The sequence below is a fragment of the Periplaneta americana genome, chromosome 8 (genome assembly GCF_040183065.1).
Source record: "Periplaneta americana isolate PAMFEO1 chromosome 8, P.americana_PAMFEO1_priV1, whole genome shotgun sequence".
NCBI lineage: Eukaryota > Metazoa > Arthropoda > Insecta > Blattodea > Blattidae > Periplaneta > Periplaneta americana.
Window position 1 is genome coordinate 20,617,938 of NC_091124.1, and position 26,423 is coordinate 20,644,360.

Here is a 26,423-nt window from a genome sequence, read left to right on the forward strand (position 1 = left end):
TGCCGCCAGAGTTACACGTAAACGACCGGCAAGTCATGGGTACGGAACACTAACTACTCTACTAACATTAGGCTTACCTGCATCACAACAGATGTTGAAAGTGATGACCTTCGACTCGAACACATTCCCTATATCTCCGAAAACAATTCTGGTTCACTCTCAAAAGTTCATGTTGACTGATTGCCTGTATTTCTCTCGTGATGTTGTCCTTCAATTCTTGTAACGTATGCGGATTTGATGCGTACACTTTATTCTTTAACATTCCCCATAAATAAAAATCGCATGGAGATAGGTCAGGGGAACGAGGTGGCCACAATCCTCGACTAATTATTCTGTCACCAAACACACTTCGCAATTCATACATAGAATTCGCAGCGGTGTGCGCTGTAGCTGAATCCTGCTGAAACCAGCCACTCAATCGTTCATTTCTTGTTAGTTGCGGAAAAAAATTATTTAAAATTGAAGTTACATAAACGTGTGAATCAACTGTTGTGTCGAAAAATATGGGACCGATAATTTTACTCACACTCACTGCACACCAAACCCCAACCTTTGCAGCGTGGTGAGGAACTTCGTGAATAGTATGGGGATTTTCGGTAGCCCAGTATCTATTGTTCTGAGTAGAAACGTGACCGTGAAGATAAAACCACGCTTCATCAGTGAAGAACGTTAAAAGTGGGTCCACGTCGCCATTATGAACGGATTGCAAAAACCAATTGCAATAATTAACCCTACTTAAAGGATCTTGTGGTTGTAAAGCATGAATTACAGTTACTCTGTACGGCTTAAGTTTCAGAAGTTTCGTTGCCATAAAAGCTGACGTCTTGGAAATGTTAACCTCTTCTGCTAAACGTCGCAGTGATTTGCGGGGTGAGTGCTCTAACCGGGCCCCTACTTCATCAAGCTTCTCTTCTGTCAGTACACGGCGCTGTTGAACACGTTTCTTGTTCGAAATAGATCCTGTATGTCTGACTTTATTGACAAGGTCATGAATAGTTGACCTGCTAGGAATTCGAACACCTGCAAACCGATGTTCAAATTCTCTTCGACACCTTCTTGCAGAAGAGCATTTCACATACGCATCATAGAGAAATATACGTTGTTCTAAAGTGTACTCAGCCATTATTAAGAGACACTTTATCACCACGAGACAACACAATTTTACTCACAACACGCTCACAGACGTCTTTCCCTCACGACAGATCCAACTCGACTGACTGGCGCGTTAGCGGTAGCTACAGAGCTACTCTGGCGGCAGGCACGCCAATCTTCACCCAGCCAAAGGCCGCCGCGGAACGGTCCGGCCGAGCTACGAACGCACTTCATGGCATGAGTCAATTTTTGGGTAACGAGCGAAGTGATTTTCCTAATTTTGACGAATGCAATAACTGTATAACATTATAAACGTGTTTCATATGTTATTTTTGTACGATAGAATTATAAAACAATTAATAAAGAAATAACATCAGATTTATAAGGATGGGGGTAGTTTGATGTTATGGTCTAACAATAAGAAGAAAGAGGTTGCTATGACAACAATGATGTATTAAATATTATAGCATGGCAAATCGTTTCATAATGTTAACTTCGACGTTTTAGTTTACATGGTAATATTTTTGTGCGAGATCGTGCGTATTTGCTTGGTTTCCGCACAAAACCAATCCGCGGAAAGTCTAAAATTCCACATTCAGTATTCCCAACCTAACACACATAACAATTTCCCTCTTCTTACCGCTTAAGTGACATATTGATTTTACTGCTTTAGGCTTTTAACATATTATTTTTAGAGACGTTCACTATAGTAATAATTATAAATTGGAAACTTACCACTGCAATTTCACCTAAATTGTACTGTTAATTATTGTTTTTAAATATTTGCAAAAATTAAGTAAACTCTACAACTCCACTAAAGTTACTGCATTCGTGATGCAAGTAACATTAAGGAAGCCGTGAAAAAATCAACAAGATTCCAGGCTCATCATGGCGGCTACTTTGACCGGCAAAATTAAACTTGCCGATGTTATTATTGCAATATGTTATATAAATAATATTGTTAAAATATTAAAATGAAAAATAAATCATTACATAACCTTACCGTTTGTTTTAAATTCGCATTTATAGACTGGGGGAAAGAAAAGACGTATATCACGGCCTGCTGGAGTATAGTAAACACAGAAAACATTTTAAAGCAACAATGTTGAAGATATATATATATATATATATATATATATATATATATATATATATATATATATATATGCAAATTTGCCGTCATTGAACAGAAACCATAATGGAGATTTCATTGCAACTAATTAGAAATTCCTCTTTCAGGTATGTAATAAACGATCTTCGCATAAAATAATGTACGATACACGAGCGGTATGTTTTCTTTCAATTCTCGGAAATTAAAAAAGCTCAACTACGTTTCGCTTTTTCAAACTTTTCCTCGAACATGAAAACTTCAACATACCGCTCTTGTAACGCATATTACTATTACTAAACGTGATTATATTTCATTTGGATTATTTCTTGATGTATTAACTCTTAGATAGTGAATATGAACAAACTTGGGGACAAATCAGTGTGTGCATAATATACTGTATAATATATGGACAGACAGATGGCAAGCTAAAAACTATCTTTTCCGTATACGGGATGCTTAGTATTTCCGCGAAAATGTCCAACTCGATTCTTTTGTTTTATCATTATAGTAGTTGTGTTCACACTTCATGTGACGAAAACAATAACATATCTGCACCTATCACACAGAGGATGAAGCATTTGTTTAATAATTTGAAAAATGTCCGTTTCCCATATTGTATTGTTGAAAATATCGTCACTAATACAAATCCACGTCGTTCTAAACTTATAGAAATTCAATACAATATACTTCTACTATAAACATCAACAACCAAATTTCTTGATTTGCTATTAAAAATACATTAAATTGGAAAAATCATATTAACGAAATAACCCCCAAACTTAGCTCAGCATGCTTCGCAATTAGATCGTTACAACAATTTCTAAACAGCAGTATCTTAAATACCGGTACAACATATTTTGCCTATTTTCATTCCATTATGTCCTACGAAATAATAATATTTTGGGGGAATTCTGCAGATAGTAAAAATGAATTTTACTTACAAAACAGAGTAATTAGAATAATAGTTGGGGCAAAGGCCAGAGAATCTTGTAGATTATTAAAAAAAATAGAGATTTTGATCTTAACAAATCAGTATACTATATACCAGAGGTCGTCAGCACGGATCACGCTGGGGCTAGTCTCTCTTACCCGCGGAAAACGCAGTGCTCTAGGTTGCACTCCGTAGCTGCTAGCGGGTATGCTCTCTGTCTCTCCCTGTTGCACGACAGTGCACACGGGACAGCACCGCGTACCCTTTGCACATTTCAGCGAGTGCTGACGACCACTGGTATATACTCTTTAGTAAATTTCCTCCTATGTAATAAAGAAAATTTTCCAACTAATTCAGCCATACATAGTATAAATACTCGCAGAAAAAATGATTTTCATATTATGCTATCATCAAATTTATCATGCTATCAAAGGGGAGTACGTTTACATGGTGATATAAATTTTCAATAGTCTTCCTGAAGACGTTAAGAATCATAACCAAAACCCTGCATTATTTAAGGTAAAACTAAAAAATTACTTAATATCTCACACTTTCTATTCTGTAGATGAATTCTTGATATTTCACAGTACTGTACTTCTAAATATTTTAAATGGTAAACATATTGTATTGTATAATATGTTATTGTTATTAAAGTATTAATTCTGTACTTATTTCCTATTTACATTTTTATATGTTAAACATAAGAATTGGACATGTTCTTTATTCTATGCTATAAAGCCAATGTAAGAATATTAATGGAACGAATAAATATATCTACATTAATTCTATAATGAACAGTGATTAAAGTTTCTCGCAACTTTTGCACAAATTTTACATGCACTAGGCCTATTTAGTATCTCTCGTAGAATAAAGGTGGTCTGAATTACCGTTGAGAATAATTTCAGAAGGAAATGGCGTAAAATGAGGTTTTAAGTCAAACCAACGGAACAATCCGGAATGTTACATTTCAAATAAATGTACGATATTTTTATATTGTTTACAATTTTTCAGTGAGCTTCTATTCAGTAGAATTTGCGACTGATTATGCTAGCTTCTTGGCAGTTAACATGCAATATAATAATGCATAAATTGGTTCAAATTTATAAAATTTAAATTTGTATAAAATAACTGATACTTGTGCCTAAAAACGTAAGATCAGTTAACGTATTTTCCTCGTACATTTCAACTCTGAAGCTTGCAACTGTCTTTTGTCTTTCTTCTGAATTGTTCCAAGATTTTATTCCGTGTGTACGTGTCAATTTTTTTTTACGTAACTGTTGGATTCAGGGATGTGTATGACTTTCTATGTTACAAATTTTGTTACGTTTGACGGCTTGTCTTTGATTACAGTGTGTATTCTAAAGGGTGACAAAGTCCTGTTATCAGAAAATAAACAACATTGTCGCTTATTTTTTTTAAGCAGAATGTATGTTCTATTGTCACAAAATATTAATTCTAAAATGCAACCAAGAATAGAATTCTGAATTTTAGGGCAAAAGGTCTGTGTGTAATTTTTGATACAGCCAAGAAAGACATAGGCCTAAAAGAAATTAATATCCTCAAAAATGGGAATGTATTTTAGAAATATGAAGTAGTCTCAATTGTTTTCCAGAGTACAAAATATTCACGCTTCTGAGCTCCGTACATACCCCTGATATAATGGAGGTGCAACAGAGAACTGGAATAAGTGATTAGAGATAATACCACAGTCTAGTATATACAATCACGAAGCTCAATACGTAGTAAATATGCAAACATTAGATAGTTGCTCACCACTAGGATCGCTAATATCGCCTCATTACAGGCAATGCAAAATAGTACCGGCACAGTCTATTGTTTCTAGCACCCTCAAAATTCAAGCTTCGTGACTGTATATATAGACTGTGATAATACGATGGGAGATGTGACATTTATTGATGTTAACAACACAGTTTACACTTTTTCACAAAATGCACGAAAAACGTGAATATTTTCTTCTCTGGCAGACAATTACATCATCTTTCTTCATTCAGTTTCCTTTCATTTCATTTCTGGAGAAGTTTCTTTTCTGTTTTATGTGCCAGAATATTGATAAGCTCGTTTAAAAATTGAGAGCCTTCACAGAAATCATCACACCAAACGAATCAGAATCAATCTGGATCTACCTGAGTGTGACTGACGAAGATTCGTACGAGCCGTGATTCATTTAACAGTAACAGTCCTATCATTCACATTGCATCAATCCGCTTCAATAAAAATCACTCCAGCAGAAAAACCGTAATCAGCTGACTAAAATTTCCTTTCATATGTTTAGTTTACAAATTGATACTACCTAGTACGAGACTCTGGTTCCCAATTTGCTAAATCTTCCGCTCTTCGTGTCACTTATGACTCCATGGTGTGTGTGCATCTGTATGTAATGTTAATAAAATACACGATAATCAGTGATAAAACAATTCAATTTTGTTAGGAATTGCTGAGAAAAACTTCGAAGTTATGAAATGTGGCAACACCTATTTCTTTGGTGTCCTTGTATTTTCCCTTGCGGGAGCTTTAGACCTTCGTAATAAGCTGAGTAAAGGTGGGGTGTGAGTAGTGTGGGGTAGGATTGCGAAGGACAGGGGGCGACACTACCCCTAAGTTAGTTGGGTCACGGTTCCAGATACCTTTGTCGTATAGCATATGCTAACCTATACAATATGGAAAATAAAAATAGCATTTTCAACTATACACATAGTTGTACACAAAGATAATACACAACATAATTGTTTTTCCTCCATAATTATAAATTTGTAATTTTTGTGCATATCCTGTTCAAGGTCAAATACCAATTGGGACAATTCCTGTATTTCGTTTTGTTAAGATGATTTTTTTGCACATTTCTAAAGCATACAATTTCGAATTTTAGACAACATTCAATTATCTCATTCTATGTGGAAATGATCAAAATTTCTCCGAAAAAGAGAAAAGCTCTCTCTTTCGTCACTGGACAATGACCTTTAGCCAAAAGTCGCTTCATGAACGTTCTTAATGATTCTGTAATTAGCCTACATACAGTATGCATATCTTCATTGAAATTATAAAGGATCTCTTTAACGATATAAAATGAGCCGTTGAGAGCAAAAGTGGTGTAAGTCAAAAATGGATAATGAGGGTTAAAGTAAACATTCTGTGAAATACAGTGCAAAGCAGCAATTAATATTCAATTTATTTAAACTATTAGAAGTCAGTGAATAGCACGAAGGATATATTAATTGCTACTTTGCACTGTATTTTACAGAATTCCCACTTTAAACCTCATTACCCAATCCTGACTTACACCACTTCTGCTCTGAACGGCTCAAATGTACTTTATCACAAATATCCTGTTTTAATTCACAGGGAATGTATGATCACAGTCTACTATATACAGTCACGAAGCTTGAGTTTTGAGGGTGCTAGAAACATTAGACTGTGACGGTACTATTTTGCATTGCCTGTAATGAGGCGATATCAGCGACCCTAGTGGTGAGCAACTATCTAATGTTTGCATATTTACTACGTATTGAGCTTCGCGACTGTATATACTAGACTGTGGTATGATTTCATACAAAATTTCGATCATTTTGCGCTGAATATAATGTATCCATATTACTCTATTCTTTCATAATACAGTATACGACTGTCAATAATTGTGGGAACTGTCTGGTATGTATATATTGCTAAAACGAATCTTCAAAAATTGCAAAACTGGTCAAACCTTTCTTAGTATGATAGGCATTTAGAGCAGCTCTAGAGTGAATGAAGAGATGACTCGCGAAGAAATGAGATTTTCTCTCTCGAAATGAGTGAATTTCGATACAAATCACAACATGTTAAATTACCGAACATGTTTCAATAGTACTATCGCGTTCTATCACAGGCGACGAGCTTTGCGTTTAGCGCAAAGGCGACAGGCCTTTCTTTAAGTTTTCCTGCGTCAAACTTTAACTGAACTGTCGCCCATGATACCAATCCAGTAATACCACCGGTAACAATAATACAGACACTTCAATTAATGCAATGAAAATTAGAACTCACCTCATTGTTTGTAAATTAGATCAATCTTCCTGTTCTTCGTTTTAGCGAAGGCATCTATGATGTCTTCGTAGAAGGGATGAGTTCTCATTAATTCACTGAGGAGATCCTTGTGGATGGAAATTAGGGCTAGCGATGTCAACCTGCTGTTACACAGACTATTCCTGAGATACGTTTTAATTATCTTTAAACAGGGAAAACTTCTCTCCGCAGAACAACTAGTCGATGGGATAGTAAGAATTAAGCTGAATAATTTGTACGCTTCTGCATACACCTCATCCATACTGCTTTCTTTGAGAGATCTCATTAACGTTTCTATGTTCATATTTCTATAAGTTTCATCTTGAAATATCAAACCAAGTTCATTTCTTAGTCTTTCTGTTTCTGAGAAATACTTCGGATAGCATAATTTTAAATTATCCAAAGCATCACTGGGGAATATCCTTGAATATGTGGAAAATTGTGACGTATCGGCAAGCTTCATAAATGTGAGTTTCTTAACATCATTAAAGCGTTCATTAATTTCCAGCATCGTATGATCCAGTATTTCATAAAATAGAATGTTTAAGTTGTGAAAGTATTCTTCTTCTGATATGTCGGGCTTTATTGATGGGGGTCCTACTTTCAACAAACATGCATCAACAATTCTTTTGAACGTGTCATCATTCCTTTTGTTAAGAAGTATCGTTCCCGTTTCTTCAATCATGTTTACACAAAAGTTAATGTCTAATGACTTCATCTGCAGTACATCAAACAATGTGTGTGTCAACTCGAATATCTCTTTGAATAAAAGAGCCAAGAAAACAAACTCAAAATCATTGAATTTGTTTAAGAATCCTTCAGCTTGACAAATAGATGCTGGATCGTAATTTTCCATTACGTGTTTAAAAACAAGAATAATTTCATCCAATTCATCGACAATTACCTTCAGGGTTTGGGAAACTGAAGACCACCTCGTGTCTTTTGCTGAAGGTATGCGTCTTCCGACCTCGCAGTGAAGCAAATGCGTCCGTTGTTCAGAATGGTGAAAGAAATCTGCTATACCATTTATGTTTGCGAAAAATGAACGGCACTTTTGAATCCTATCAAAACTTTGTTGCAAAACTACATTAAGTCTTTGCGCTGAACAATGAACAAACACAGCTTGAGGAGCAACATTCTTAACTTTTTCTTGGAGATCATTTAAGTGTCCAGCCATAACTGCAGCGCCATCGTAGCATTGTCCCACAAGCTTAGATCTGTAGTCAAACTGAGATAATGTGTCAGCTAACAGATGGAAAAGTACGTCTGCTGTACGATCTTTGCTGATTTCATAGAACCCCATAAACCTCTCAACTACACTACCACTGGAATTTAAATATCTCAGAATCAAAGAACATCGTGTTTTCTGTGTGATATCTGTCGTATTATCCACTTGCACCGAGAAAAATTCCGCCTGATTTATTTCTTCATAAATGAAAGATTTGATGTAGTCAGATATACACTCCGTGATTTCATTTTGTATTATCTTTGAATTTCCAGCAAAAACAGCTTTTATGTTTGAATAATGATTTTGAATTTCTATGGGGCTTCCCTCAATGAATGAATCTAACAACTCCTTTAAATTTTCCCTGTTTATGGAATGTTCATTTTCGTTATGTCCACAGACGGTCATTTCCTGGCTGCTTAGAAATAAAGCTGCTCTAATTGCATAATGCATTAATAACCTATTCAACCTAACATTTTCATTGTACTTAATTTTGTGAAGCCTTGAACTCTCTTTGAGAGCATCAGAAATTTTATTCATATTCTTTTCTAGTGCCTTGAACCCGACATAGTTCTTTATATGTTCCACCGAAGATTCATGCTTCCGAAACGCACGTGTAATGTTGTTCAAATCGCAGATACCAGTGCTGTTCCACACGCTCATTGTTACTCCTATTAACAAACACGGCCAACAGTACAACTTTTGCAAGTAACTACTGGCACACAGCCATTTGTGTTCAAAATACCATCGGAATTTAAATTTCCTAACGTACGTTTTTGAGTTAGGTTTATTTATATCGCCACACGATTTCTCCAAACAAAGGAATGGCTGAGGTCTACCATGATTAAACAAGTCCTTTTTGTCTTCTTTTTTCCAATGTGAAAATGGAGTTTGAAGTAAACTGCACACTACGTCATTTGTAGGATTCATTGCGCGTAAAAAACAGTGCGCTTAAAACACTATAAAATCACAAAATATTTAACATACTAAAATAAAAACACTTTCCGTTCCTGTAATTTAAAAGAAGTTGTATGACACATTCACTAATCTTAGTTGAACCGCTATGAACACACTAGAATAACGCTACGTAGACACTTGCCCGCGCCACACTGCTTGACACGAAACGAATACTCTGCCTGTATCGCGTCAGTTGCCATGGCAACGCGGCAATATCTCCCGCTCCCTCCCCACATAACACACAACCCTCAATACAAGACCAAGCATGAGTCAGTGAGTCATTCACAGCTGGCTACGCGAGTCGCTTCCATGATCTGATTGCGGTTCAGAGCTTTCGCTCACGGAGAAATTCGGTACATGAGAGCGTTGATGGCAGTGCTAACTGTAAGCGGTTTAGAGAAAAAATGATAAATTATGGTTTATTTAACGATGCTTGCAACTGCCGAGTTATATCAGCGTCGCCGGTGTCCCGGAATTTTGTCCCGCAGGAGTTCTTTTACATGTCATTAAATCTACTGACATGAGCCTGTCGCATTTAATCACACCTAAATGTAATCGACCTGGACCGGGATCGAACCCGCAACCTCGAGCACAGAAGGCCAGAGCTATACGACTATGCTACCCAGGTCGATGGTTTAGAGAAAGTGACGGTATGCAAGTAATGTGAGTGGATAGAGGAAATGGTTGTTGTTTAGTCAACTGTCCGAAGACAGGTCTCAACCTCACAAGTGATACCAAGAAGGCACCAATTATGAGGCAACTAGGCCAGGAGATGGTGAGGTAGGATGGCCAGTTCCTTTTCCCCTCCATTACATACATCGACTAGCTACATAATATACTAGTCAGACTTCAGATGCATACAAACAATTGTTCTTCCTCTGACATATATCGTCAAGTGAGATGTACCGCCTGATAATAGATGTATATATCAGCCTAGAACCTCAATCAGAGGACAGAAGAAAGGGTAGCTGCGATAACTTCAAGAAAATCAATTAGGAAAATTAATTTCAAAATGGAATAGTACAGAGAGAGGCAGCGAAAAGTCATTAAGCAGGGGACGTCCGGGAACAGATTGTCCTCAATCCATTGTAGGACTCTAAAGCAGCGCGGGCGGCCGTTCATTTCATTGTGTTGGGCCTAAATTATTAGTTAAGAGTTGCCTAATGAATGAACGAAGTTGAAAACTGATGTAGATTTTACCTCTCATCAAACAAGCTGTTGAAAATTATGTTCAGCGTTCTCGATACAAACGTTGCATCGTGTTAAAAAAATTCCGAAACACTCGTATCTCCGCCTCTGAAATTTCAGATATCACTCGTCTGATTTCATTTTCCAGGGCTTCAAGAGTATCTGGGTTGTTCTTGTACACTTTCTGTTTTAAATTTTCCACAAGTAAAAATCACACACTTAAATCGGGGGAACGAGGGGGTCATAGTCCACGGATAATTATTCGCTCATCAAACACCTGTTCTAATGCATGCATTGAATGCTGAGCTATATGATCAGTGGCGTTATTCTGTTGGAAGTAGGCATATTGTTTTTCTTCCTCAGTCAACATTTAAAAAAATGGCTGCAATATGTTTTGCACATATCGTTCCCAGTTAACGATATAATAGAAGACAATAGGGCCAATGATTCTGCGTGCAGTAATGCCACGCCAAACACCAACTTCCTGATCGTGAAGAGGAGTTTCATGCACTACATGAGGATTGTTAAGGTCCCAATACCATGAATTCTGAGAATTCACATACCCACTTAAACTGAAATAAGCTTCATTCGTCATAATTAAAAGAGAAGGATCGACAATACCATCATCCACAGATTGCAGTATCCACCGACAGAAATTTACACGAGCAGCTGGATCCCGTTGTGTTAACTGATGAACCACTGACACTTTGTAAAAATGAAGGTGTAGCATTTTCAGTCCCCGTAATGCCGATCTTTGTGAAATACCACATTCCTGCGCCAATCGGCGTGAAGATTTTCTCGGACTGGTTTCAATTCTTGCTTGAATATCTGCAAGCTTCTCCTCTGTTAATACCCTCTTCTGTGGTTCTCTCTTTTTGTTCGAAACAGACCCTGTTTCTCGCCATTTCCTGCGTAACTTGGTTATGTACTGTCTCGAAGACATTGCAGCGTCACGGAACTGTCGTAGAAACTTATGAACAGTATTGTAATACGATTTCCTTTTTAGGAGAAATATCTCAACTAGAAATATCCGTTGTGCAACAGTATATGTTACCATACTGATAGCGAACACAACACAAATAATGTTCAATAACAAGTATAGTAATGCAACACTACGTAATAATGTGCGCTCAACAAACATTCCACTCGTCAACTAAACACTCTGTATGCTTCCCGCTGTCCGTACATTCCATCCCCACCACTCGGGAATTTTAGGCCTAGCGTAATGAAACTGAATGTCCGCCCGCGCTGCTACAGCTTACCGGTGAGTCGAGCAATGGATTGCGGGCAATCTGTTCCCCGACGTCCCCTGCATAGTGCGCTTCCTCTCTCTGTATAAGGTCTATAAGATCTATTATAAAAACTGCAAAACCATAACTTGTTAGCAAGCAACAGCATTACAAAATTACACTACCGCTAACTTAATAAAAAGTTATTCCTATCCTGTTACATTTATTTAAAGGGTAAGAAAGATACTTAAATCATGCGCGCACTAAACGGCCAAGTCCCAAGGATGAAGTCGCAGCGGCCAAGGTGAAGTATGAGTATCTTTGCGACCTGTTGTACTGCCACTTTTTTTCCGATCTGTAAAAGGAACGTTGAAGTAGCAGCCTGGACATGACTGTACGGACATGCCTGGTTCGAATGCGTTACCTCCAATTTTTAATAATTATTGGTCGCAGCGACCCGCTGGTCGTATGTGCATTCACCGGGTTTTCGTTGGTCATTGCTACAGTTTAGTCGTGGTCGGCGAGTGTGCGTTTTGCCATTTACAGTATATTATAAGATTCATCAGTGTTTGTTTAGTCTCGGTTGTTATCGGCAAGTACCTACTAGAGATGAGCTTAAACGATATTTTCAAGTGTCTGTGACAACTGTGACTGTGACAATTAAATATCTGTGACTTTTATCGGTGATTTTATATCGATACGTAAGCACAATATGCATGAATTACACCGATAGTTTGATACACCGATAAAAATTAGCAGGAAATATTGAAGAGCAGTGAATTATGAATACGATTTCTCTATACACGCCACACATCAGTAATTTATATGGGAAAGTCCAACAAAGAAATGATGTACATGTACCATTAACAAATAAATACTTACCAATCTGAACAGTAACATGTCAAAAGTTAACCTCATGTACCAAGAGGTAATATTATAGACACTGAATCAGTTGATCATTTTTAAATATAGTCGTGTATGGAGAAATTGAGGTTATATGATTATCCTAATCGTTTTAAAAATTGATCCTTTTTATTGCATATAATATAATGGATAAATTATTTTAAGTCGCGCATTAACATTATAATATTGAGTCATAGAATAAAAATTAATTAACGTAAGTATTCGGAAAAACACTGGAAAATAATTACAAAACAGAACAGTTGTTCAGACAGGATTTTACACAAGATTAAGTACTGGTAACCAATGGTGTTATTATTTAAATCGTGTAATAACATCATTTATAGTAAGATGGAGACACTACCGCCCGATTGCTGTTATTGTATCATGCACACGCGCAAACCTACGACGTAGAGGAGAAAATATCAGTCACACAGTACTGAATAGCGATATTTTGTCACAGATATTTCGCGCCACCAGTCACAGGTTTATCTGTGATAAAAAAATACCTGTGACAAAATATCGGTTTGTGAAATATCGACCATTTCTAGTACCTACTATGCAGTGTAGGTTTTATGCCATGCATGTCTCCAGATAACAAGTACACTGTGTTCCTGCCCAAATAACTACTGTGCATTATACTGAAATGTGGAAATCTACCGATTACAGCAGTAGTCTCTGCACTCGCTGAAATGGGTAAAGGATAACGAGTGTATCGTAACATGCACCGTCGAGCAGAAGGGAGAGGCAGAAAGCATACACGCCAGCAGCCATGAATTCAAGTTCCGGGGGAAAAGACGCTATCCCGAGGGTGCACTGTGCTCATGACCGCTGGTTTACAGGAACATATAAGGCCTAAAGTTGGCTGCAGTGTACGCAATGACCGAGAACACACAGTCATGAGCTCGAATTTTCCGTGGTCAATGTGGTGTCTTTAGTTTTAAGAGACCCTGCGTCATGCTGACACAAGATTAGAATTCCACCGCATCTAGTGTATGTCGAAGTTGAAGATGCATTAGTTCAACCTCGCTGTACCATGAAAAACAGTACATTATAAGTTTAAAAAATGAATATGTACATATTAATGTACTTCCATTTGTGGAAGCAGCTTTCTGCTAAATGCTTTATGTAGGCAGTTGCTGACGTCGAAAGTGACGTCAAGTACGGATACGAGAGAAAATGTGGGCGTAACGCGGTGAATCACGCGTGGAGTCACACCACCATGATAACTGGTACACATTGTCTAAAATATTAATACGCAGTTCCAGTAGCTTGCATCAAAGTTACAAGACAAAAGAGTGATGTGGTTGAGTCAGAAGCGTGTTTGTACTATCAAAGCGAATATGAAGGCATATAAAAATACAATTTTATAAGTAGACATACAATATAAAGTTCAAACTTCTATTTCTAAAACAAGAAAGAACTGTGCAAAAGAGGTATCTTATCAGGTCACCTTTGTGTTTCCGAATCGACCGTATACTTATTCACTAACCCCGTCTATAGTTTATGGGTTTCAAAATTCTTTAACAACAGCGTTTGAGGTTATTTCTGTGGTGTTCGGGTAAAGGGGGATAAGTCATTTTTTGTGCAGATGGATTTTTGTCCCTCAGATGAACACACAAGTTAAATTACACAAATGAGTGTGCAAAAATCAGAGAATACTAGTAGTTGACGTGTTTTATTTGTGTAGAAAATTATTTGCAACAAGAGTCGAAGTTTAATTTTCATTTACAGTATCTCCAAACTCATTTTTATAACTTATCTCCCTTTACCCAAACAACACAGAATTGTAAAACCAATTGCTACTATTTTTGAATTAGCCTTCTTCGTTGTTGCAGTTTTCCGTTCAAAATAATAATAATAATAATAATAATAATAATAATAATAATAATAATAATAATAATAATAATAATGTATAATATAGAAAGGAAAAGACAACCAATAATTTTATATTCATTAATCACGACAAGGGTGTCTTCTATCATCTGTTCTTTTTAATTTACACAAAAGACTATTTTATTGATCCTTTAGATTTTTCCTTTTCACTGACGATCAGGTTGTACTAGCTGATTCTGAAGACAACTTGGAAAGAACAGTTTATTAATTGGAAATTACAGTCAAAAAGTGTAATAAAAAAAAACAGAAAACAAATGCGTTTGTTTTTTGTGTACGTAATGCACTTATAACTAAAGTTGTAATTGGGAATAAAATGACTGAACAGGTTAATTCTTTCACTTACCCAGTGGCGTATACTGGTTTAAGGGTCTGGGCTACCACTGACCCTATTATTACACAAAATATATTTTAAAATCCCTATAATAAAATTCCTTACCTATTTATATGTGAATTCCAGACGTCTTGATTGGGATGAAAATACTTTGATGACTTCGTCATTGAAATTACAGTTGGGCCGCTTGCGAAGTTTCTGTAGAAATGACTTTTCAATGGACATCAGTGCCAAGCCGGATAAACGTTCTTGTGTACGAGTTGATCTACAGTAGGATTTTATTCTCTTCAACGCAGAAAATGTTCTTTCTACCGATGCTGACGTAGCTGGTATTGTCACAATTAATGTTGCCAATTTAAGGACTTCAGGAATAACTTGGTTCAGCTGGTTTTCATATATGGCAGATAATATTTCATGGATAGGTTTGTTCGAAAAATCAAAGACTTCTGCTGAATATATTACACTTAATTCATTTTTCAAACGTACTTGATCAAAGTGACTGTCATAGGACTGAAATAATTTGTTTAGTGCCTCATTCGGGAAGTTTTCTCTATAATCAGAAAATTTTTGAGAATCTAGAAGATGTGTGAACTGAAGCTTTCCATAATCAGAAAATCTGTCAGTAATTTCCATGTGCATACGATCTAGTATGCTGTAGTACAGCTGCTTGTATTTCAATTCATCATCTCCTTTTCTTCGCTTTAATGGTGGTTCCATTGTATTGTCTGAAGAATTTTCATTTTCCATATTACTCCATATGGACGGAAACCCACTACGTCTGAACTCGGATATAGTATTTCTTAACTCTGATACCTCTTGCAAGCAGTATGCTATGTCTAGACTTTTTGTCTGAAGAATATTGTAGAGCACATCTGTATATGCGAACACTCTAGCATAGACTTCAAGAAGAAATATATTCTGAAACTGTGTGAAAAAATACAAATATCCCTGAGCCTGCACAATTACATCATCATCCCAGTTTTCTTCAGAGTCATTACAAATGATATTTTCAAAGAAAGCAGTCAGTTGTTCTCTGTATTCCTTTACTGTATTTACAAGCCGAGATGTAAAATTCCATGTAGTTGGTGCTACTTTTGGGAGTTTCTTTTTCATAAATTCCTTGAGTTTTTCTGATCTTTTAGGAGATGATGAGAAAAATGCAGCTAAACCCGACAGTGTTTTGAAAAAAATGCGGCATTCTGGAATGGTTGAAATAGTTTGTTGCAAAACTAAATTGAGAACATGGCTGTAACAATGGACAAATAGTGCTTGAGGATACTTTTCTTGAACTTTTGTTTTTAAGCCATTAATATTTCCCGCCATAACTGAAGCACCATCGTATGTCTGTGCAATTAACTTATTGCCGACATTGTATTCTGCTATAACACCTTCCACATGCTGAAACAAAGCAGCAGCAGTTTTGCCCGAACTGACATTTGTGAATCCTATAAACCGTTCTTGAACATTGGCAGTACTGTCGACGTATCTTAAAACAGTGGACAATTGACTCTGATTAGAGCAGTCACTTGTTTCATCAACAACAATGGCCACAAAAGGTGCTTCTTCTATTTCAGATTTTATGTTCTTTATCATAACCCCACTTATAGCAAATATTACGTCATTCTGGATTGCGGGAGAAGTACTACGGAATACTGTTGAACTCTCAAGATGATTGGCCAGTAAATGGTCAAATTCACTTAAGGAACTTAAATATTCAATATAATTTCCTCTATTGTCTGATTCCACACTCTCATTATGACCCCGAAAATCCAATTCTTGTTTTCCTAGAAAGCAGACTGCGTTAATAACACGCAGTAAAATCTCCCGATTTTTTTTCACAAGAGCATTGTGTTGGTTGATGTGTAGAGCTTTTTGCTTGTCTAGCTGTAAATCAATTCTTGTCTTCCCAAAGTTTGCAAACTTCATGCTACTATAAATATGAGCTTTTGATTTGTCGTGTTTTAGGACTGCCGTTCGAAGGGAGTTCATATTAGAAAATCCCTCTTTTGACCACACATTAGTTTCGCGGCTAAATAACAAACATGGCCAGCAAAATAGTTTAGACAGTTTAGAACTACCACACAACCAATTCCACTTACCATATGATGTTGAAGTGAAATGGCGTGTGTACTCACGCTGTTTTTCTTTTACGTCCAAGGACAAATTTAACTCAGGAGTTGGTCTTTCCATTTTCACAATTTCAACTTTCTCGTTGTATGCACGACGGGTAAAAGGCACTTTTAGTAAACCTTCTATTACACAGTCATTTTCAACACAAACCTTTCCAGAAACTTGTTCTGCCATATTTTTCACAATATCACTTAATTGGGAAATTAAAAACTTAATAATTCACAATTTATATAACTCTTAGACACTCGAACATATCACAAATTTAAAATACTGCACTGCAAGAACACAATCACATTCATGAGCTAGCGTACTAAGCGTAATGTTGCTTCGCGCCTGCGAAGAAACCGATCACGGGAGCGGCAACTCACCCGGTCTACTCTAGTACACTGCACGATGGAAACAGAGGGGAGCGGGGGATGGGCAGTTGTGCGACAGGACAGCGTTAGCGGAATGGTCACAGGCTACCCCTCCTAGCAGCGGTTTCTCCAGTGTCCCGCCTTGACAACTTGTTTCTTTTCGAGAGCAGAGAGCGCTTATAAATCTAACAATTACTTTAATTTTAATTACTGTGGTAAAACTAATACGATACTACAAAATTATTACATTATGTTATATTATAAACTTTTTCTTTTGTAATTTCCTTGGACTACCGCCGGTAGCCCCGGTATTCCGCAAAATACGCCCCTGCACTTACCTAGGGTACGAACTATTTGAAATGATCTCTACAGATGGAGAGAATAAATAAATTCGAAAGGCTTATAGGCACAATAAAACATTAACAGGATGTCTACCGAAAATGTGAAAGCAAATTAGTTACTTTTTAGTTGCCGCAACTTAATAATTACTTGTAAGCACGATTAAAAAAACCTCTGAAGTCTGATCAATGTAACATGTAGCTAATAGGGGGGAAAGGAACTGACCACTCTACCCCATTATATCCTGGCCTAGTTGCCTTATAAGTGGTGCTTTTTGGTATCAGACCTGTCTTCGGACTTGTTACTTAAGTTCTCTGATCATGTCAATGTATTTCAATTCTTCAGATTTCTCTTCCAACTGTAGCTGTTTTAGCTCCACCTCAGACGAGATTAAACAAATTAAGCAGAATAACATGCGTAACAGTGGCGACTCATACTACTAATACTTAGGGAGGCTGCAGTGATACAAAAAAAAACCTATCCTAATTCTTTAAAGATGAATTCTATTCGACGGCTTTTTGAAACGCCTATTTCCTGTGAAAGAAGGCGTAAAGATTTATTTGGAGAACGTTCTAACGTTTCTCCAATCTTATCGAGTTTTTGTTCTGTTAAAACCCTTCGTTTTCGCTTAAGAATTCTATCATTTAGCGATCTCCACTCTAACGTAAGATCAAGTTGTCTTACTGTTCCTCAATTTGGATTTGGAACGCCAGGGAAGTTCTCTAAACACTTCCCTACAAGATTCTGTTGTAAGTGTCGTACATATAAATTATCTGTTATAGTGTGAACTTGTGCGGTGGCATTTCGTTTAGCTGTACTATAATGTAATGCACACGCATTTACATCAAAATGAGCTAAAACCGAAATTAACGACACTTACACGCTTCAAAGAGAATATTATTATCAAACTATAAGCTGAAAAGCAACGGACTTCGTGGTGTATGACATAACTTTGGCGATATACTGTATATACATATGAGGCCTGACGCTGACGTGACCGACCGGTTGTATGCATGCAGTTCATGCGTGCGTTCCAGGCCGGGATCAGAATGGGACGCTCTGGTACGTTTGGCAACGTCGCAAAACCGGCCTAGCAAGATCAATACTCCGCAGTAACGATACCCATCCCTTCTTTTCCCTTGAAAGGCAGCCATTCTTTCACGTGGGTTGTCCCGCCAGCTGCCCACCTTCTGTCACTGGATTTCCTTTGTGTCTAAATATGAACTTTTCAGGCAACTTCAGTCAACGCACCGTAATGAATAAATTAATATCACAATATTATCATTATTATTTATTACCATTAAATTTCTGCTACACAATCTGCCATGTAATATTAGGCAAAGTGACGCTATAGTTCTCTTCTCAACAAGATTAGCCATAATATTTTAAGCTGAAAACTGACAATTTACAGTGGAGTTCGCGTAAGTTTAGTTACTATACATTTTTTTTTAAAGATGAGGCATGCCAGTTAAGCGGGCGAGCTTGGAACTAAAGTGCCATGTTGCCAATATGGACTACTACGCTGCCAGCTGATGGAAGCTAGCAATAGTCGTTAAGATGGCTGACGTTAAAACATTCATTGACAATTGACTCTAAGGTAAGAAAACAATACAAAAATCGAGAGAATAAAAGACGAAACGTACCAATGCTAACATTGTGTGCACAATAAATGTCGCCAAGAGAGCTATTAAGCAGTCGCCACATGGGAGTTGTAAGTTTGGCAACTCAACCGTTGTTACCATAGCAACAGGCCTACCACGCTATGTGACAATCAGTTTTTCCGATCGCAACGCTCCTGTCATGTCCCATCTTTCAAAAAAACAAGTATAGTATTGAGAAGCTGATTGTCGCCAAATGTTACGAGATATCACCAAAGGTTGTAAAATCACAATGCTATGTATGGAAGTAATAATAATAATAATAATAATAATAATAATAATAATAATAATAATAATAATAATAATTTATTACCTAAGTTAATGTTAATGTGTATTTTGTCTAGCAACACGAAATTCATTCGTTTAACTCATACATGGACACAATTTTCGGTTACGTGAGGCACTCGATTTGAAATAGTTTGTTTGCTAGGAGAGGAGACTCCAGAGTAAGATGGGAAATATAAACTGCTGTGACCTACGTCACCTTATCGTAATCGCTAAGGCGGTCAGTGGCGAATTATTAGGAAAGCGCTTGGTTAACGTGAGAGACTCGAAAACTTTTATTCAATTTGGCAAATTAATTCGGCAGCTTTAATCATAAACCTCTTTACTATTTCTCCATCACTGAATTGATTTAAATGCCAGGCGAGAAATTGCGTAACTAGCCAATAGAAATATTCCATCACGTTGTGTACGTTTATTTTCCTGAATATACTGGCGTTTCTCAAGATTAGTTAATAGATTTGCACGTTCTCGACCTAAAATAATTTCAGAAAATCACATTTCGTTTTCTACGCACATTTGATATATTTTTTTAGAATTTTCTTTTGGAAATAATGCGTACAAACAACATTTAATTCCTCGTAGGCTACCTTTTAATGCAGCGTGTTTAAGGTATAATGTCGTATTTAGTATACTATGCAAATGTTAAGATCATAAATTTTCTTCGGAATAGTACGAAAAATAACATTTATTTTGTCTTACCTTCTAATTCAGCATGTTCTTTATGACATAAGGAGTAATGTCGTTGTATATTAAATTTATTAATGCCTAATAGGATATTCGAGCATAACATACATCGTATGTTCTCCCCTTCTAAACAGCAAAAAAAAAAACTCTTCCTCCCATTTCTCATGAAATAATCGTTTTCTAACGCGTACACACTGCTTTGATAATGCCATTATGCCACCACTGATATTTCTTATGAAACTGATATAGAACCTGCCCACGCCTAGGAGCTACGTGAGGGAGGAACGGGGAGTGTGAAGATGATGTCACTCAGAGCGATAAGCTCTGTGAAGGTCAGTGAGGCACAAATTCTCAAGTGAGGCACGATGCCCATGTATGGTTTAACTAAAGAGTTTGATTAATGACATCTAACCTGAAATTGTATTTCTTTTACCACATGAAATGATTACCTAGCACGAATTCCACTTTACCAAATATCACTTTAAAAACTATGTTGCTTATTTATTAATTATTACTGTATTGTTTATTAAAATTAATATTATTAATCAGTTACGGTCATATCTTCAATCTTTCGCTAATAGCTTTCGTTTCGTGAACGTTCGCAGAGTCAAGGTAAACGATGCTCTCAACGTAACAGGAAGTAACTGTCTGACGTAGCATACTATGTCATTGTCAGTACCGAAATTCCAGACAAGGATGACGAAAGAAAATCACACTTGACAACTAGAAAATCACTAAAGCCCACCAGCATGCATATGTTATAATGAAGGTTAGGCTTCATCCTTACGATATAAAATACGAAGATCCCGACTACAATTCGTCCGATCTCCTCACGAAAATACTAAATTTATACAACTTGTTCGATTCTCATAATAACATTGTAACTAGTGACAATTAAGTGGCATATAATTACAACCTTGCAGTCATTCTCATCTCTCCTCACGAATGCATTTAAAAATGAATGGTTACTAAAGTGCATGAGGATTAAGTTGGCGTGATTTCTACTGTCCTTGTCTGAGGTCCTTGTCTACCGACTGCCACCAGATGTGACGGGCAAGAGGTTTCCTTTTGCACAATTCTTGGAATTCCCTTTCTCTTCCCTTCTCCCTTCACACTTTTGCAAACCCAATTAGTGGATTTCTCAGTGGCGTCTCGGGGTTGTTCGAGTTGATTAGTTGGTAGTATTTTGTGAATAGTGAAGTGAGTTTGTATCTTTTTTTTATTGGGTTACTTTACGACGCTGTATCAACATCTCAGGTTATTTAGCGTCTGAATGAAATGAAGGTGATAATGCCGGTGAAAAGAGTCCGGGGTCCACCACCGAAAGTTACCCAACATTTGCTCGTATTGGGTTGAGGGAAAACCCCGGAAAAAACCTCAACCAGGTAACTTGCCCCGACCGGGATTCGAACCCGGGCCACCTGGTTTCGCAGCCAGACGCGCTGATCGTTACTCCAAAGATGTGGACTCAAAGATATTATGATATGATATGATATGATATGATATGATATGAAATCGAAGATACGCCCTTCTGATATGATGCCCTCGATATGATACGATATACATGATAGGGTATATGATATCGTCGGTTTACAAGTAAAACATATTAAGTCAAAAAATAATACTTCTGAGAAAAAGGCGTATGGATACATGATGTATTTGTATAAACTTAGAATTGCAAAACGAAATATGCTGAAACATAAAGAACTTACTAAAAGTAATAATATTTTGAGAATTCAGTTTTGTCAGAAGAAAAACACCTTTCTCTCAGAAGTAATAATTTTGACTTACAGTAATGTGTTTTGCTTGTAAGCTGATGATATGATATGATATGATATGATATGATATGATATGATATGATATGATATGATATGATATGATATGATATGATAGTAGTAGGTTAATTTTACGATGCTTTATCAACATATTAGGCTATTTAGCGTCTGAATGAGATGAAGGTGATAATGCCGATGAAATGAGTCTGGGGTCCAGCACAGAAAGTTACCCAGCATTTGCTCATATTGGGTTGAGGGAAAACCCCGAAAAAAACCTCAACCAGGATAATCGACGTCAGATAATTCCAACTAGTCATTATTTACCTTGAAACTCGTACTGAAATCAATGTTAAAATGTAATATTGAATTCGAAATTTCATAGCCGGTATTTCAATGCTATAATTAGAAATGGGATTGTACGTTGGCTACACTGGGTTGCAAAACAAATGCTAATAGGAAATTATATCGTTTCCGAGGACTTTAGCATTGCTAAATTAGCAAACATAACAAGGTGAAAAGCTATTTTCTGGAGATTTAGTCTTTAAAAACATGTAAATATGACTTTTATAATATGTTCACGTTACTATTTAATCGAATTGAATTATAAATACAGATACAGAACTGAAAATTGAATCGAACTGAAACGTCTAACTACATATTTCTTCTTTGCATGGAATAAAAACTCTTTAGAAAATTCATGCCAGTTGACACGTGTTTTGCACTGGTCATCCAATTATCGTCTGACCAGGGCTGCGGCAGGGATTGTGCCGGCCGATAAGCTATCGCTTCCCCTGGCGGGGCAATGCAGTCTGTTACGCTAGAGTGACTGCCTAATAAATTCTAATCCACTTTAAAAGTTATGTACTCACCCATCTCACACAAGTAGATGCTGGAACTGCCTGCCTCCATTTTCCACACATTTCTGGCATCTGTTTAGGAAATTACCCATCACCTTTCTTAGTTCTCTTTGAGAAATTGACTTGATCTCTTGGCGGATGTTATCCTTCAGTTCGTCTAGAGTGTGTGGATTCGTCTTGTACACTTTATCTTTCAATGATCCCCAGAGATAATAATCACAGACGGTTAAATCAGGGGATCGTGCCGGCCATATGTTATTGCTGATAACTCTATCCCCAAACACTTCCTGAATTGCCTGCAAGGAAACATTGGCTGTATAAGCCATTGCAGAGCCCTGCTGAAAATAAGCGAAACTTCGTTCCGTCTCGGTTAATTCAGCAAAAAAGGGTTGCAAAATGTTCTGGACATATCTATCACTATTGATTGTTTCCTCAAAAAAAATTGGGCCTATTATTCTCTCACCGGAAAGAGCGCACCACACTCCTAATTTCTGGTCATGAAGGAGTTCCTCATGGAGCAGATTAGGTTTTTCGGAACTCCAATATCGGCAAATTTGCGAATTAACATATCCACGTACGTGAAACCACGCTTCGTCTGAAAACAAAATGAGATTAGGATCAATTTCTCCATCATGCACTTTATTCAAAATCCATTCACAAAATCTAATCCGAAATGCAGGATCACCCGGTTTAAGTTCTTGCACCACAGTACATTTATAGAGTTTTGACTTAAGTAACTTCGCAGCCCTTTGTATAGAACCGGAAGAAATTCCCGTTTGCTGACAAAGACGGCTAAGAGATTTCTCAGGGGAATTTTCCAGACGTTGTCCAATGTCATCAAGAGTTTCTTCTGTGAGCACTGTACGTCGCCTTCTTCGCTTCTTATCAAGAGCACTTCCCGTTTGTCGAAATTTATTAACTAATCTATGAATCGTCCCGCGGCTTGGGACTCGAACACCTGGGAAATTCTCTTGAAATAATATCCTGACAGCACGAGCGGATTCTGTACGGACATAAGAATCGCAAATAAACAGACGATGTGGAATAGAATAATTTGGCCTATTATCTGCCATTACTCTCACTTCACTTAACATGTTGCCCTCACTGAAACACAGCACAAACTGCGTTGCGGGACGAATAAAACAGGTATCCCCGCAGACCTCTCCCCTCCCGCCCGCACAAACGCATTGCTGTTATCGGCTCAGGCGTTTCACGGACCTCCGGTTCCAAGATATATGGATGACCCAGTATAATTATTTCATACAAGTCCTCGTAACACGATAATATTTCAAATCGATAGCGACTTCGACTCGGCATTTCTTTTGCAGCCCAGTGTACGACGCAATCGCCTGTCCACATCTCTCACGGCACGTCTACCGCAAACGCCAAGCTTACCTTTATTTACAGAAGGTGCTCAAAATGACGTCCCTCTGATGCTAGAGAAGCCTGACATCTTCTGAGCACGTTATTAAACACCTGATGAATTTCGGCTGCCGAAATTGCTGAAATCACAAGCCGAATACTTTCTTCTAGTTCTTCGAGTGTATGGGGATTGTTTGCGTACACTTTTTCTTGTAACATCCTCCAAAGATAGAAATCACACGGATTTAGATCTGGGGATCGAGAAGGCCATTCAAGTATCCTATCATCAAAAACACTTCGCAATTCTTCCATAGACCGTTTGGCGGTGTGTGCTGTTGCATTGTCTTGCATGAAATAACCATGGGTCCTTTCGTTAGGTGCTAGTTCTCTGAAAAATGTGTGCAGTATATTGTTCACATACCCATCAGAATTTATGTTTTCGTGGAAGAAAAGTGGTCCAATAATTCGTGTTGCACTAACTGCACACCACACTCCTGTTTTCACATCATGCAGAGGCTCTTGATGGAAGTAATGCGGATTTTCGGAACTCCAGTATCTATTGTTCCGTGAATTCACGTAACCGGATAAATGCAGCCAAGCTTCACCAGAAAAAAAAAGCTTTCCAGGATCAACCTCCCCATCATGCACAGACTGCAACAGCCAGTTGCAGCATCGATGTCGAGCAACAATATCCAAATTTGTCAGTCTATGAACTACGGTTATTTTATAAGGATTAGAAGGTTTTAATTTCAGTTTGTGCACAGCTCTGTGAACAGATGCTACTGACACACCAGTCTGAAATGCTAAACGAGGCAACGATTTTCTCGGACTTCTTTCTAAGGCCGCTCCTATCTCGTCTAATTTTTCTTCGGTTAGAACGCTTGGTTTTCTAGTTTTCTTTATGTTTAACACGGATCCAGTCTCATTAAATTTTTCTAGTAATCTGTATATCGTCGATTTATTGGGAACATGTGCGCCGGGAAATTTCTGTATAAAAGCAAGCTGACATTCCATATACGACTCTGTTCTTGCATAGTTTAACACAATAAACACACGTTGCTCCTTAGTGTATATCATAGTAAACGAAACTACACACAATGAGAATGAACCAACGTGTACTCAATCACACAGCAAACGAAACTGAACGAGTCTGAATATTACGTACTGTTTACAGCTAAGGCGCCTGCAAGACTAATCTTGTTACGAGTGACGGGGGAGGCCGCCAACTGTGCAATCGGTGAGTGCTGCCTCTCGAGCAACGCCGGAGATCGCAGTTGCGTCGTACATGATAAACCCGTTAATAGCCAGTAAAGACGAATGAGCAGTAAACATACTTTCTCGTCTTATTTGGCCTATAATGTTTGTAGTCCAGCCAAAAATGTAACTCTAGAGATAAAGAGGAACTGGTCATGTACTGTTGTCGTTTAGTCGATTGTCCGAAGACAGGTCTGGACCCCACAACAAGACATCACTCATGAGGCAACTAGGCCAGAAGATAATGGGGTAGAGTGGTCAGTTCCTTTCTCCCTCCATTGCATACACTGCTGACTAGATACATATTACACTAATCAGACTTCAGATGTATACAAATAATTATTGTTCTTTCTCTGACACATATTGTCAAGTGAGATGACTACCTGATAATAGATGGTTATGTACTGTAATGCCCTATTGAAGAGTTGTATTGTACGGGTTTCAAAACGTGGACACCCGCAATATATACTGGCCGCTTTCCAGCTAGATTCTAGTCCTTGCTCAGTTGTACCATTGCCCGCTTTAAACGTGAAATACAAAAGCAGAGATTGGTTTCCAATCTATGGTTAAACTACAGGCTAAAAATGTAATTAAATTTTATCACAGTGTTTAATCTTATCTTAAATTACAACAAGTGTACGAAATGATGTCCATCTGCTCGCAGGCAAGCTTCGCATCGCTTCAGTAAATTCTTTAACATTAAGCGCAGTTCTTTTTGTGTAATGTTGCAAAGAATGTTACGAATATTTTCTTTCAGTTCTCCGTCCGTACGAGGATCGTTGATATATGCTTTCTCTTTCAGCATTC

General features: G+C 37.4%; 1 protein-coding gene across 3 annotated transcripts in view; it reads right to left on the reverse strand.

Annotated features, from left to right (window-relative positions):
* The window catches only part of LOC138704544 (pleckstrin homology domain-containing family D member 1-like), a 267,332-nt gene that overhangs the window by 146,512 nt on the left and 94,397 nt on the right, over nt 1-26,423 (reverse strand). The gene's annotated exons all lie outside the window — the stretch shown is intronic.